This window comes from Cydia splendana, chromosome 7 (genome assembly GCF_910591565.1).
Source record: "Cydia splendana chromosome 7, ilCydSple1.2, whole genome shotgun sequence".
In the NCBI taxonomy this organism is placed as follows: domain Eukaryota; kingdom Metazoa; phylum Arthropoda; class Insecta; order Lepidoptera; family Tortricidae; genus Cydia; species Cydia splendana.
In genome coordinates, this window is record NC_085966.1 from 11,831,179 (window position 1) to 11,843,899 (window position 12,721).

Consider the following 12,721-nt stretch of genomic DNA (forward strand, 5'->3'; position numbering starts at 1 on the left):
GTTCACTTTAACTATTTTGGATTTTTGTATTTAAATAAATGAGAAAGACGTGTGATCTTGTACAGGTTTATTAAGCGACTAAAGGACAGATATAAATAGAAAGAGAAGGCGGGAATATACTTAAACAGGCATGCATAAGGTTCAAATTTAACACAACAGTGTGCTTAGCAATTTTGTCATTCTTGCTTACCTTAGGTATATTTTTGTGGAAAAGTTCCCACTGACTGATGCTTTGATATAATGATATAAGGTTGACGGGGTAATCAATAAGCGGAGAGCGTTAACATTGGTATAGTTTACTCTAATAACTAGGTAATTATACTCCTCCTAAACAGTGTTAGTGCGTAAATTATGTTAAGACTCTAAGACAAATTCTAATCTGAGCTAATGAGATTGCTATCTTCTGTCTGTCATTTGCAGAATATTTTGCTTTAAGACTCGAGTAGCCGGCGTAGCGTTAAAGCGATTTACGACTCTTTAACACTTTAATGTCTTCTTACTTAGTTCGTTTCATGGAAATTTAGTTAGGGATGAGCTTATTCATTAATTGAAGCCTTTTAACGGTTTAACGTAATATAATCAAGATGAAACATGGCAGCGTGCAATAAATAATAAACAGATTATAAGTTAATGAGAAATAGTCCGTAAATTTAGGGTTGAGTATAATTAAGCTTAATATTATTTTTCCCTTTTCCAGGCGTATTACGATTTATCGACCACATACGCGTCAATAGAATTTCAACTTTAGCAATTAAATTTAAGGATCAAATTAGATTTTAATTTGAATCATCAAAGCTGGATTACCTAATTGGAATATATTTGGATACCTTGTATATTGGTGCGGCCTGGAAAAGGGTTAAATATACATACAACAACTAGATTAAGCTGTTTCTGTATTCAATAAAAATATAGCTGCTTAATTTTTTCATAATGCGTCAACGTTCATTTAGGAAAACATTCAGGATGATAGCACAAAAACCCTGAAATTGAATAGCATTTTTAGTAGCAACTTACCGGATAAATAGCTGTGAGAAAATCTATGCAAGAGCACGGAAAATAGTGTAGGCAAAGAGTATAATCTCAGATCCTCTTCAGAATACGTAGCTTATTTAGCACGCCGTCTTATCTCGGCGTTTCATTTTACACTGCTCCAATATCATGGAGCGACGTAACATTACAACGTGATATTTAATTAATATAATTATAGGGTCAAAGGAGTTATAAAAAATAACTTGGTAAATAAGTGATTAGGTAGGTATATTTTAACACATTCAGTGCCCGCGCGAGGTAGTACGCTACAAGCGTAATAGCCGGTAACACGGGAAAAAGCGCTTACGGACAGAGAACCCACCTAGCGGGTCGGTGGCAGTGAATGCGTTAAATTAATCGTATTATATTTGGGTACGTCCTTCCTGTATAAATCCTATATCATATAATGTCCTACTCGTATGGTATTGTAACTAGTCCGTTTATGTTTATAGGCGAGAAGAGCTTTTTTTACACAAACAAAAAAGTCTTCAAGTACACTCTACATATTTTATAAGTTTTCTCGAAAGTTTCGTAAGCATTACTGGAAAAAATACAGGTCAGAGTTCATATTTTAAAATGAAACCGTTTAATGTTAGTTGTGTGTTTAAATGACTCGGTTACGGAACACTTTAATTAAACACAATAAAAGATAAATTAAATTTCTGTCTGTCTGTTCATCGTTGCGCTCTGGGTAATTGCTTTTTGCGTCAAAAATTATTACAAAAGCAATATCGGCTTAAAACCGTCCCATCAATAATTGCCCTAATTAAGTTATTGCCATTTACCCGCATCTGTCGCGTCGAGAGTTCCCTTAATAGGTACAAAGACTATCTACGTCACTTCACTAAATTACTTGGTTGTTTTTTGTCGGTTTTTCCTCGAGGCTAGTTCCTTAATGTGCCCTTTTTTGCTACCGCTCGCTTTGCCTTGTTGGCGCTTCAAGTATAAATATCCAAGTAATAAAATTGTGTTTGTAGATAGATTTACTCGTGGTCTAGTTATAATGACAAGAAAAAACATAATTAATTAATGTTGTCTTACGTTACTCTTCTTAAAGAGCTCCTCTATAATATTTTACCATGCTACATGTATGTAAAATATTTCCACAATACCTCCATTGAATACGTGAACAACTACTTAAATTTAATAATATAAAATCTAAAATCTTTTAAATATTGTCTACCTTAGAACAATTGACATCCTAATCGGCATTTATGTCCCTCAACTGGCGGCGAACGATATACATAACTTTTGCTTAGGTGAAAACAAACTACTTTTCACTACACCAGCTTGTAAAGGCTCTCTTGATTCTTCAGAAATTGATGAAAAAGTACCTAATCTTTCATCTACAAGAGTAGCAAAGTAATTAGATGCAAATTTTGAGTTATTTCCACCAGTAGGTGGAATTGACTTTTAAGTGAATGATTAATGATGATGAAGGGTAGCGTTGATTGGGATTTGATTTGTAATGTTTTGCACTTAGTTTTTTCGTCGCATTGGTGTGGTGAAAAATTTCGTGTTTCGGTCGGGATTTAACTTTAACAAGAACATAGAAGACAATTTGTAAAGGGGCCCACTGATTACCAGTCCGCCGGACGATATCGGCGCAAAATTTGACAGCTCCGAACAACTGACAGGCTGATATCGTCCGGCGAACTGGTAATCTGTGGGCCCCTTAAGTAGGTAAATGATGTAAGTACTGAAAAGTCTATGAATTTTCATTTTTCACATAACTGAGCATAAGTATTATCTCTGAACAGATTGCCGCCCCTTCATATTCCTGGCACGCCCCATGGCCGCAGGTAATAGAATTCTCTTCATTTTCTTTATTCCCGTTTGAACATTAATCAGACTCCTGCTTACTGACCTTCGTCATAAAATAACATCATTCTTAAAGATAGTCTGAATTAAATTCCGAATTCTATTATGGAACCAAACAACAATAGGAAGAGGCTAATTTTTGATACTTTCACTTCATATACACTTCTTCTTCTTCTTAAAAATAGTGTGACTGGTAGACTTATAACATAATTAGTAAATGTTTTGTTTGAAAAATGCACAGTAAATAAATTAGCAGTAGATGGTATTAAAGTGAGTTAAATTAAATATGGCATATGAGGAAAATTCTATAGGCCAAGGAATAAAAGGGATCTACTGATTGCGTGAGTCTCGCACAATATAAGTATTCGTAGAACAAAGGGCCGTATCAGAGGCTGCCTCAAAGGTTTTGTTTTACTGGACTATCAACATGAATTTAAAACAAATATTAATATAGGTACCTAACATAATAAAGGATTAATTAACGGCCTGAAATATTCATTTTGCTAAATATTAAAAAGTCATTATAAAACTACTATGGAAATACGACCTCTTCAACCCCTCGACCTCTTATGGTTTGAAAAGGTTATAGTTGTGAAAATAAAACCTAAACGGGGCTGAGAGATTAACTAAGTAGATCTCTAATCGCCTTTTAATACAGTTGCTCAAAAAGTGCTACTTTTCGTAGCTGTTTAGCGTTCGCAAAGTTGGTTTTTGCGAACTAAAGCTTTTTACTTTTCCAGCTTTTTTAAATTTAATTCTGACCGTAATCGAAACGTCCACACCAAAGAGTTTGGATGTTCAAAAACTTTATATAATTTTTATTTTGCCATTAAACATTTATTACGTACTAAAAGTATTGTTACAAGATATAAAGTAAATATTTATTAGTTATTATATAAATAAAACGTTATATAATACGATGTTTCACTAAAAACCTATTTTATTATTTGGCTGAATGGAACTATCATTGCCACGTTGGCTGTCGTTAACAGAAAAAATGAAAAAGTAAAAAGTAAAACCGGTGCCCGCCATTTTCACTTAAAATTTAGTTGCATCATAATAATTAGCTTAAATTGCAACTGTAAGAGTGTTTTGGTATGAAATGAGTTAATGTGCTTAATTTTGCAATGTAAATCAACGCTGAACGTAGTTTATAGTGCTGTATAATATACAATATCATTCAAGTTCAAGGGAAAATTTGTAACTGTAGGTGTAACTCATGTAGAAAAACGTCGTTCAATGTACGTGTGGAAGTGTTATTATTTACTTGTCCCGTGTCTTTTATTCGCCTACGGCTCATAAAAGACATCGCGGGACTCGTATATAATAACATACATTCCACACTTGCATTGAAATGTACTATTTATATGACAGTTGAGATTTAATGGCGGTTTTTAAATATCGAAATCGTGAGCGAAGAATTTTGGGTAAAATTGCCACAATCGTTCAATTTAACAACGTTTCCTGTTCAAATAATGGAAAAAGTTTCCCAATAACGTCTATCCAAGAAATTCGACAGAATCCACGGAGAGAAATTTCCGCAAAATCTCTACTCGATTAACGGTAGTCAAATTCTTATCTGGGCTTGTATATTGTTTTTAACTGTAGTCGCAAACAGGGGAGTTATATATAAAACAAGCAAATAGTGTTTTAATAGTTATTTACGATACAGGTGTGGAAAGTAGGTTCTAATTACCTAGTCGCACGTGTATCTGACTTCATTTTACAGTACATATGGACCTTTAAACTTTCAACATAGGCACGGAAAGTGCTCATTCCCGCCCTAGTGCGACAGGAGCTTCGACTGCACCGTCGCTCCGTAAAAAACGTGAGTAAAAATAATTTTAATACATATGTTTTGCTGCGCAATTGTTTAAGGTAAGAAACCCAGTTTTAGTTAAAAAGAAAGGACTCATCCTAATCAATCGCCATAAGTAACTCTGCGCCACTTATTCATATAATTGTTATAGCTTATAACAAATACCTACACAACCTATAGGAACGGTGTAAGTATAATATATGAATATTTTGATTCGGGGATGTGTATTGAAATATCGAATTGTGTGTTTAACCCTTAAATGCATAGTGTTGCCAAATGTCTACAAAGCATTAGAGAGCTCTCAGATTTAAAAAAAAAAGGCTTACGTTCTTGAACGCTGCTTTATACCAAACGTCAAGTAGTAGGGTGATGATTTAAGGGTTAAATTTACGCAATATTTTCAATTTATAAAAATTACATTCGTTTTAAGACGAAAAGTCGGAAATCTTGGAAAAATCCAGAAGTTGATAATTTTTTGTATGTGTTTTTGAACGGTGTTTTCGGGGTTTTTTTTTTATTCGTAATAATGGCTTATCTGCTACCTTTTCGGGGTTTGTAATTATTTTATATTTAAAAACTTTATCATAGGTATATCACAAATAGTGTACCTTTCTAATGGTAGTAAAAAAAATCATCATATATCTATTAATGAAAATTACATATTTACATAAATATGATTTAGCCAATTCAACTTCTAACACTGATTTCGCAGTGAAAATCGAAGTTATATTTTTTTTTACTATTTTTCCTAGAATCGGCAAACAATTATGTGATACATATATTAATTTCGGGCAAAAAGAAAAAGTCATGCATTTGAGGGTTAAAGCGTGAAACTTTGATGACTGCTTGAGAATTAGGGCGTGTAAAATTAAATAATATTTTGGTAAGCAATTCCTTAGTATGAAATTTTTCGTCAAGAATTTTCTCTTTCATTTATTAATGAAAATATTTTAGAATTAAAATAGCTGAAATTCCTTGGCTTCAGATTGGAGTAATAAGTTAAACGCATGACTATTTTGTTACAATAAAACATTAAATTATTTATGTAATTTAAAATGTTTTAATAAACTTATGCCGAAATGTATTTTACAGTAGATAGCACTTTTCGTGCGTATGTCAAAAGTTTAAAGGGCCATATGTACTGTAAAACGTTGTACGATACACGTGCGATGCTATTTACATCGATTGATAATGTATTTTTAAAGGAACAATAATACATCAACGACACAAGTGGGAAAAGTAGGATATACGCAATAAATTAAAACACGACCGAAGGAAATGTTTTAAATCGACACGAGTTGCCAATTACCTATTCGCACGTGTATCGTACAAGGTTTTGCAGTACATATGGCCGTAAATTACTAATTACCACCATAACTAAGGCACAGTGTTAATATCAATAAAAATAACCTATTGTAATGTTTAATCAATGAATAATCCAAAACTTGCTATTGAAATTTGAAGATATAGTACAAAAGAGTTTATATTGTTGGGTTTAAAGGGTCGTTCTCTCATTTCGTGCAAATCGGTGATGTTCTCTCGATTTGTAAATTTTCTTTTAAATGGTAGATTTTTGGGTTTTCATGCATTGTGGATTCATTTATTGACACTTTTATGCTAAAGGCACCTTCGTAACCTTATTCCTTTTCATTTAATAAGACTGGTGGTAATGAACTGCGCGCTGGTAATGAAATGGGCATGGATGGTAATTTTATCAGTGGAGGGTAATGAAACAAACTTATGAAATCGCAATAAAAAAACTTTAGTTAACGAAAATTAACACCATTAATATAATGAACAACATTAAAATCACGTGTCTTAAGCGCTGTGCAGACGATCAAGCCGACTTAACAAATACTCCGGCTTGACAATCGCGACTTATGATTTACCACCTAGCTTGTAGCGATTGTCAAGCACAATTTACGTGATTGAAGACGTATTTCGTATTGTTTATTTATTTAATGATCACACAGCACTACATCAGTCTTGTCACCAACACACTGAGAAACTACATACTTTAATTTAAAATTAACATCCAAATACACTCGACTGCCAATCCATAAACTCGCAAAATCTCAAGCACTCATGAGTCAACAGGAGATGCACCAGGAGAAGCCTAAGGGTTATATATCTAATGTCCGGTACAAAAAGTCTTACAAGCCTCTCTACTAGTTCAAGGCAGCCAGAGTCTCCACGAAAAGCCCAACAAGCTGAAAGTAGTAGGCTTAAGTTGTGCCTCACCTCCAAAGAAATGAAGCCCAGGGTTCCTAAAATAAATATTTTTTGGTAATACACCCTAAGGAAATTCCTTTGGACCTTTTCCAATAGTAGTATGTACGTTGACTCGTAAGGGATCCAGGCTAATGCTGACGCCTCCGACTTGCTTCTGACCAGAACATTGTAAAAAACTTTTATGGGGCAAGGGTCACGGAATTCTCTGACGTTGCGAGTGACAAAGCCTAATCTACTGAAGCTACAGTACCAAGTGCTTTGATATGGTCGTGAAATGTTAGCCGCGTATCGAATATGACCGCAAGGTCCTTTACTGAGACGACTCTTGTTATTACAAGAGTCTATTGATCTAAGAGTCTATTGGCTCAGGTCCAAGAAAAAATTGAGCATGTGTAGGAAATAGGGCTTGATTAAAAATACACACTTGAAACTTAGCCGCATTGAAAGTCAGTTTGTTATCTCGACTCCATTGGAACAGAGATGAAACATCCTCCTGCAGCAACTTACAATCCTCCTCCTTCTCAACTCAATATACCAATTTAAGATCGTTGGCGTAGAGTAGACAACGAGCGTTATGGATAACCGAGGACAGGTCATTGACCATTATTCCAAATAGGAAAGGCCCCAAGATTGAACCTTGGCTGTCACCAGAACGAGTATGGTACGGTTCTGGTACGAAGTGGCCATGCTGGTCGTTGCGTACTGCGGTTGATCACGCAAATAACTGGCAAAAATGTTAAGCAAATGTGGATTGAACCCAATAGCGTCTAGTTTGTGTAGGAATACATCGTTACCCACACGATTGAAGGCTTTTCGGAAATCATAATACAGGACGTCTATCAGGATACCCATATCCAGATGCTCTGAGATGGTGTCAACCAAGGTCAGGTTAGTTTTCACAGACCGTTTCGGTCTGAAACCATGCTGAGTGTTGCACAGGAATAATGGTTTCACTTGTTTCGACAACGTGCCATGGAGTATGGACTCAAACAGCTTTGCTGAAACTGAAAGAAAAGAATACCTTGACTTTGGGATCGGTCTTATCCGTGAAATCTTCCAATGGTGAGGATATGTACTTGTGGAGAGTAGGTACCAGATTAAGCATGGAGTGTATTGGACCATTCAAATGCTCTAAACACCCCTTTAAGATATATCCTACCTACCTAAGTAGTCTGGACCAACAGCATAGAAGCCCGAGAAACTTACTTTGGTGTTAAGACCCCTTATGCAGGTACCTAAGTAGTCTGGACCAACAGCATAGAAGCACGAAAAACTTACTTTGGTGTTAAGACCCCTTACATTTTGGTAAATTAGATCCAGTGAAGGTTTCAAATCAGGATTCCGAACTAAGTATTACTGGTTGGTTTTTGTCTGACTCCCATTGACGTTGGATTTACGAAATGACCACGATTATCGGGCTACATAGTTGGAAATAAACAGGATTCATACATTGTCGAGGGTACTCCTATTTTGAAAGTCTTGGAGTCCCCTTTGAGCTTAAGTTCATCGACAGTGCACCATGAATAACAGCAGATATGCCCGTATGTCCTCCGATCCTCAAGCTATATTCCACAGATGGATGAACTTGCGATGGTCCACCGCCCTGAGAGGGATTTTACACCGCTTTTTACGGCTGGTATCAGTTTTCTGAGATTTATCACGCACGGATTGGGAATTGTCGCTTTTGACGGCGGAGGCACTATTATTGCTTATCGGTCCGTGTTTATATTTCTGTAGTTTCTGCCCTTTATTCCAAACATTTGCCCCGTTCTCTACCTTATCGTCGACAGGTATCAGATGATTCCAACTCACTTAGTCTCTTAGTAACATGTCAAATTTCTCAGCACAGTCCTTGAGTGCGGTCTGGTATTATATGTAGAGCGCCAGATTATGTTAATCTACTGCGCTCTAGTTAAATCCAAAAAATCACCAGTTGGGCTCCCCTATATATTATTACAGTTTACAGTTTTAAATGCTTATACCAACATTCTATTTATAATAACTTAACCCTCTTTCCATTAAATGCACTGCCTCAAATACATTATCATTACCTTCTAAATTCGTTCATTACCTTCCCTGGCAAAATTGGAAGGAAAAGAAATGAATGAAACAGATATGAATGAAGTTTTGGAAGTTTTCGTCGCCTAGGTCGGTTGATATCAGACCTTGATTTCGCAGAATAAGCCACACGAAAGGCAACCCTAAAACACATCAATTAGGTATAATTTTAATAATGTACAATTGGTACTTACTGTATATATCACTAGATGGCGATGACGATTTATCTGAACCACACTCCTTCCCGACACGAGAGAACGTAGGTATTTTCGTCAAAAGCAACATACGGACGACCGCTATGGTAGCACGCGGCCAACTGACTGACGAACAATGTGTTGTATCCGCGGGAATTGCTATATACCCTTGCTATATAGCAAAATATAGCTAATCCATTTCTCGCGTCGGTAATGAAGAAATTGCTTGGACCATCACTTATAAAGCTGTATAGTTTTATTGTTAATTTCTTAGCGTATAATATTATAGGATATAAAACATAACTAAATTACTTGTTTACTGAACCAACAACAAGTTTTCTATTTTTAGTATCTTAAGGTTCAAATGGACGTCAAAGTTTAACTTCACGCGTTACATGCAGAGAGGAATGAGAATAGTGGGGGTTAATTGTAAATATAAAGAAAATAACCACCTTTTTAGAATTGTTCATGGCGGGCCAATATACTTTAGGTCCTATGTTACAACCTTGCATTAACAGATATTCGAAAACACCATCACATTTTTGGTAAATTGCAAATAATACCGATTTGCACGAAATGCGAGAATGACCCTAAAACAAACGAAACAGAACATATACAGCTCTGTTTCAATTGGATATTATGATTTAAATTTCATCAAATTGAATAACTACTATAGCTAGGACACGGAGCCTTAGGCAGACATATACTTCTGGTTAAAAATCATTCATCATCAGATTGAAATAATTAAAAGTTTGTACGAAACCCTCGGTATGCGAGTTAAACGAACTCACCTTTACCGGGTTATTTTTAGCTCGCTTTGTCTGGCTTACGAATAACACAATCAACGGTCATGGGACAATAGAAAATACATACTACGGTATTTATAAACGGAACAAATGCTTTCACTGCGTAGTCACTGCGCTATATTAAAACCTAGTACCAAACAACACAATTTTTGTATTATAATCCCCTTACTGCCCGTAAATCGAGATGAAACCGAAGGTCAGATGGCAGTCAGTTTAGTAAAACTAGTTTAGGTTGCCGACCGGTACTCAGGCTTTCTCGAGTGCCATTGGACAATATTAAGAAGATGATGATGATATCGTACTTACTGTTGGTTTTGCCAGAAGTTACTTATTACGTTTTCATCTCACGCAGCAGCCAGGAACTCTCAGCAAAGAATAGAAAAGGTGCTGCAAACAAAGCCTTGTAATTGGTCAAAAAGCGACCGTCTCGTGCGTCTCGTTTTTACTACAGGTAGTGCAGAATGCGAATTCCGAAATAATCAAATAAAAAAATGCCTGTCGCAAAAGCTTAGGTTTAGAGCAGCGATTTTTCGATATTTCAGTTGACATCAAAAAAAGGTTTATTTTTCCGTTGTGTTGTGGTGTTTGGTTTATGTTAGGTATCATAAATAAATGAACATACTACATTTAGGTACAAAATAACAATCGAACAATACGTACGGCTGCCAAAGCTATACTTCGTTTTTTTTTGCATTAGAAAGAAGGTAAGCGCTCTTGACGCGTCTATTTTTGAAAAAGTTGCAGCCTAATATGTAACAATTATATAGCAGTGATTTAATAAGACGAGCTTTGGTGTCAGCGAACGACCCATGTATCATGGAGCCCCAGGGGCTAAGTCGATTGGACAGTAAGAGACCGGATGGTCTTACACTTGTTAGGCCGCAGCTTGCTTTGGGATGCCACGTGTGTGAGGCAAGGCAGGTGTAACGGCTGAAAGTGCTGCTAGGTTTAATCACAGCAAGTACGTGAACCTTAAACAAGTGTACGATTTTGTCCCGGTTGCCGTTGGGACGGCGGGGTCTTTGTGTGCCGAGGCCAAAGCCCTTATTAAGGATATAGGGCGACGTTTAAGGGAAAGGGGCTGCGACCCTCGCTCTGGTTCTTTCCTTGTCCAACACATCACAGGCCATTCAGCGCCAGTATTTTTGGCACATTTGGTCCGGGGGATAATCAGAGGGGGGTATAATATTTATTAACTTATTCTTAGGTTGATTTTAGTTTATATAATAATAAGTAATTTGTGTGTTTACTTCTATCTGTTATTTATAATTTGTCTTTTATGTAGAAGTCGCTGGTACAATTAATCCTTATTGTATAGCATATATGATCATTTAACTAGTAGTAACTAAATGTTTGTAGTTACTAAAATCAATAGTCAAAACAGATTTTAATAATAGTTATTAAGTAATTATTATTTTTCACCAAAACGGGAGGTAATATAAGCTTAAAAATTACCTCCAACATGTCAAAGAGGACTTAGTCTTCGTGTTCTTGAAGAATGAGTGGCTATTTAGTCCCTTTTTAGTCCCTTTTTTACTCCGTTTTTAGTTTTATAAGTTTTTTTTTGCATTTATGTCTATATTTTTAAATACCCCCACAAAAAATCATATAGCCTGTTATTACTTTAAACCAGCTGTTGTACAGCTGTTGTACAAGTCGCATTAACTACCTCAGCTAAGCTAAGAGAACAACTGTAAAACCCCTTCAAATGCATATAAGAGCAAACATTTTCTATAACGTTACGCAAAGTGATAAATCAAATCGCTTTATATTTTGGGTGTGAAAATATGCACGGCCCGGTAAGCGATTTCACGGGTTGAATGGTAGGACCTCCGTGAGGAGGGACGGCAATGGAACAAACAATTTTTCAATGGTTGTCTTGGGAATTGTTTCACAGGAATATAATGTCAACAGTTTACTTATGTTAACTCTAAGGGTCACTGAGGATTTGAAATTGTTTTCCTAGAGAGTTATTTTTTTAAACATAGTTGAAACTGGAACTAAACTGTTTTGACAGTAGCTATTAATAGTAGGTACTTACTTACCAGTCAATTTCTTTAGTTTTCGTCGCCCTATTTCTACGTCAACGGATACGCTTTCTGGTATGATATTTCGATGTAAGTAGTAGATATCAAATACGTAATATATACGCCTAATTAGCAAGTACATGATTATTTTTTTATATTTTAAGTAGTGAACAACTGGCTCTCCCTCACACACAAAAGATTCGCTGATATGTATAAACAACTACGTGAACAAAGTCGCCAGCAGAGGCTAGTGTTTATTAATTTCAGGCATTCTTCTAGTCCGCCGAGTTTCAATTTACGCAGGGTAGATTAAACCGAAGTTTTCAATTATCGGGGCCATTAAAGATGGGCGGTTTGAGGAAGCTTCATCAATTTTTATAGCACTGAGACTGCAGATAAGCCTCGTTATATATCTGAGATCCAAAGTTTATCATGCTAATGTTAATTTAATGATGTTGAAGTGCCAAAATAAATGTTCAATTGTTACATCGGTTCCCAGGTTTGATAGAAGATTCAGCTCTGATAGCTAAAATAGGTTTAGTCTCATTCCAAATAAAAGCGTCAGTAAGTCATTCAAAGTGTCAAGTAACGAAAATTTAAACTAGTTACACAGCTACATACATAAGCGGTTAAGTTACTAGTTTGTAACAAAAGTTGTAACCAACACCAGTTAAAATGTATTAAGGTGTTTAAATAAAAGTGACCGAATCAGTAAAAATTACTCACTCTGTGCAG

The 12,721-nt window shown here is 35.8% G+C and overlaps 1 protein-coding gene across 1 annotated transcript in view; it reads right to left on the reverse strand.

The window, feature by feature from the left end:
- Positions 1–12,721, reverse strand: part of LOC134792172 (cytochrome b5-related protein-like) — a 526,347-nt gene that overhangs the window by 443,511 nt on the left and 70,115 nt on the right. The window lies entirely within an intron of this gene.